The sequence below is a fragment of the Lycium barbarum genome, chromosome 4 (genome assembly GCF_019175385.1).
Source record: "Lycium barbarum isolate Lr01 chromosome 4, ASM1917538v2, whole genome shotgun sequence".
Classification (NCBI taxonomy): Eukaryota; Viridiplantae; Streptophyta; class Magnoliopsida; order Solanales; family Solanaceae; genus Lycium; species Lycium barbarum.
Genome location: NC_083340.1, coordinates 15,455,687 through 15,459,708, shown reverse-complemented (window position 1 = coordinate 15,459,708; position 4,022 = coordinate 15,455,687). Strand labels below are relative to the sequence as shown.

The 4,022-nt window shown below is 37.8% G+C and overlaps 1 pseudogene; it reads left to right on the top strand.

Annotated features, from left to right (window-relative positions):
- Positions 1 to 3,207, top strand: LOC132638229 (uncharacterized; annotated as a pseudogene).
- Positions 3,208 to 4,022: the final 815 nt, after the last annotated feature.

Sequence of the window (4,022 nt, the reverse complement as noted above, 5' to 3'; positions counted from 1 at the left end):
ATGGAGGAAGAAATTTATGGTGAAAGAAGAAGAGGCTCTTCAAAGTTGAAAATTACACTCCTTGATGAGGAAGACCAAGAAGAGGCTCAAATTGATGACAACCGAGATATTGATTCATATGATGATGACGACGAGGAGGACGACGACGACGAAGAGAAAGAACCTGTGGGGTTAGGGGTTCTCGAAAAGCCTGAGAATTCATGGTCACTGCGACGTGAGTTATTTCCAAGCAAAGCTGGGGGTACTCCTGTATGTTTAGAAAAGTTCTCTTGTTGATTCGTTTGCTCTATTTTCCATATTTATTAGGGTGAGAGGCGCTTCCAATGTCGATTGAGTTATAGTTTTTGTGTTTTGTAAATGTAGGCTTGGTTGGATCCAATTAACTTGCCAACAGGGAGATCGTGTCTTTGCGATTTCTGTGGCGAGCCTTTGCAGTTCATGGTTGAGGTATATCTCTTTTATGTTCTTGTAGCTTGTGAAAGTTACATTTTGTTGTATGTTATATCTAGATCCTTTAGCCTATGACTTTTGTGTCATGGATAGAAGAACACTGTCTGATACAAAATGGAGCTAGAAGTGGAAGTCATAGGATTTTCTTATTTTTTTTTTTGAAATTTAGGGAATAATATGGGTAGTTCTAGGAACATATTTCATTAATTCATGTCACAACATGCATAAACACTGAAGTAATCACCCAAATAGCAGAACGATTAACACAATCCAAGTTAAAAGTCTCGTTCTAATTTAGAGAAGACAATGTTTCCAATCTATCTTGACGTTACACGGCATAAAAAAGTCTAAATCTAACCGTAGAACATACAATTAGAGGAGATACAGTTCTTTTTTCTTATAAACCTTTTGGAGTTGGTCAAATGGTACTTTAGTTCTTTCTGTAGGTTTAGGATCTTAATTGTTAACTACTTCTAAATCGGTGGGAACTCTTAGCCTTCTATTATAGGGCCAAATTTGTTTATCCCTCAAAAAAATTAAAGAAATGACGTCTGACTTGTGTCCACTAAGTGAACCTCTCCACCAAAAGTGCATTTTCCTCGGTGTTGAATCTCAAATGCCATTTCTTCAAGAGGCATTCTTTAACTTAACTCTTTAGGTTTTTTATTCCTAGTCCCCCATTATTTTTGTCTCTGGTCACTGTTTTTCAATTTACAAACCACACTGGCATTGTTTGTTCATTGCCTTGCCATAGAAAGTCTCTCCTTAGTTTGTCCATGCGCTTCAACTCTATTGGTTCCCTTGCTGCCTATTTTTCAATTGTGTATTAGTTATTTCTGCATCATATGGGCTCTGCATCTACTTATAGGCTCTCGTTTCTACCATTTGTCCTCTTTTTATTTTTTCATTGTGGTAAAAAAGAGAGTGGAAAGAGGAAACTGAATTGGTGTTTTTTCTTTCTGTTAATTTCACTTCAAGGTTTAAACACCACTCACAGAGAAGGATTCGACTTTTCACCGCACTTTATTTCTCTTCATGTGTACATCAATGACCTGTCTCCTTAAAGATCAACATGAGCAGTGGAAAAGGAACCAAGACAAGACATCCAGGAGGTACTTATTAGCAACTGAATTATCTGTTGTGACTACAAAATACCCTACTTATGTTTCCCTTCTTCTAACTCTGGTAGCTGAATGTGTTTTTCTAGTGTGAAGGTCTTCTGGTGCCAATTGCCCCGTCATAACGCTTTTTACTCCAGTGAGCCCCCGAGAAACAATGGGAAAGATAAACCTTCTAGTGCTGGAGGTAATTCTTAGGAAAGATCTACTTTTTCCATTTGGTCAATGACTCAAATTGACAGTTGATTTCGATTAAGTATTTGTGATTATCTCTCCAAACCTTTGTCCTTTCCTTTTCTTTCAACTTCATATTAATAGATCACCCAAAAATATTTACACATTGTCCTGGATTTTCGTAATATAACTTGTCTTGCATTTCTCAGCTGTTCTTTGTGGCTGGTGTAGTACCTGGAAAGGAGATAAAGTTTGTGGTGGTTGCCGAAGAGCACATTACTGCTCCGAGAAACACCAGGTCAGCATTGTGTACCGTGCTTCCTTTCTCCTTTCTGTTGGGACAGGAATTTTCCTAATTGAATCCAATTTGCAGACCGTTCATTGGAAATCGGGTCATAAAAGACGCTGCTTACCCTCGAGCATTTCTCAGGAAGCATCTGAACCTAGTAATAATAGAACTGTTGGGGAGGTGCAAGAAGGTAAGGGTAATAGATGTGGTGTTCATATATTTGGAAAAACCAGTAAGAATGTTATATATTTAGAATAACACTACATGAGAAATTCATGGATATTTTAAATCCTCGAACAGTTGCAAGCATGAGTCTCTGGCCAGAATATGAGATTGCAATTACTAATGAATGTGAGGATAAGGTTTCTGATGAACCCAAGCCAACTCATTGATTTCTTCAAGCCGAGTGGATGATTCAATTGAGTCACTTATAGACAACTTTGAGGTATGGAAGACTATTCTAGTGATTTATGGATATATCGATTATTATTTTCCACTCACGTAAATGTTTCTACACAGGGGGAAGATGACAAGAAGAGTTGGGCATCTTTCCAGGAGAGGGTATCCCGTAGCCCTGAGCAAGTGTTAAGGTGATTGAAGTACTTGAACTTCTTTTTTCTATATTACTTCTGAAAACAGCCGCCTTCTTTGCTATCCCCTAAGAATTACGGTCACATGACTGTCATTGAGATTCGATCATGTTCTTGGAAAATAGGTATTACAGAGATGCTGGAGCAAAACCATTATGGCCAACGTCAAGTGGCCAGCCATCAAAGGCTGACATCCCTAAGTGCACCTATTGTGGCGGCCGTAGGGCTTTTGAATTTCAGGTGTAATGAAAGCTTTTGCTCTGCTTACAAGTCTAGCTAGTTTCTACTTTCAAACTAATTAAATTAGTTTTATGTCTCTGGTCGTGTTGTAAAAATTGCCTCCAAATTTGTTGGTTGCCTAGCAGGTGTTTTAAATTAGCTTTCGAATGATACTCTTTTTATCTGCTGCTTCCAGGTTTTACCACAAATACTGTATTATTTTGGTGTGGAAAATGATGTGCATTCTCTTGACTGGGCTACTATTGCTGTGTACACCTGTGAGTCCTCGTGTGATGAATATGTAGCTTACAAGGAGGAGTTTGCTTGGGTTCAAATTGCATCTCAATCAAGCACAACGCAAAGATGAGACATGTAGCATGTGGTTTGAATCAAAGATGGATAATGGACCCGCTCTCTACCCTTCATTTTAAACACAAGAGTTCTGGTTTCCCGCAAGGTTTGACTCGTGACGTGTGCCTAACCTGCACATCACGCGTTGCTCTAAAATTTTGTTTCCCTTTTATTTTTTTCTCAAATCATTTGAAATCTCCTTGTTAATTTGCAGACAGTTTGCATTACTACGTCAGTTGTGAACGTCTTGTTGTAGTAGTATGCTTTTCTCACCAATCAAAGAGGTATTCAGCGTGATATTGGGATCTTGTGATTTCAAAAGTTCTTGCAATAGGAGTTACACCTCTTTTTAGGAAGAAAAATATTTTGGAAGTTTATGCAGATAACAGCTCGAGAAATATCTAAATAACGACATGCATGCACTCAAAAGATGTGCAAAACTCACATAAATATACTAAAATTATAGGTCCTCTTCTAACCAAATCAACTAAACATTGTAAAGTTACTCTTCTGCTGGTTCATTAGCTGCAATAAAAAGAATGCGCACTTACCTTAAGAGGTCTCTCTTCGACAAGGTTTGATGAATCGTTAATACACGAATACACATCTATTTAAGTATGGTAATGTAATATTCAATTATGCTATAATTTCAATCTCCAATACATGATGTTTTGCAAGACGGAGTGTTGCTTTGCTCCTCTTACAAATCAGAATACATGGGAAAAGAAGGTAGATTCACAGTATGAAAGTAGGGTAATACTCTGCATTCACAGCTATTTTGGCATCAAAAGGTCCAATATCTGCACTATATATACTTTACACTGCTCAGGA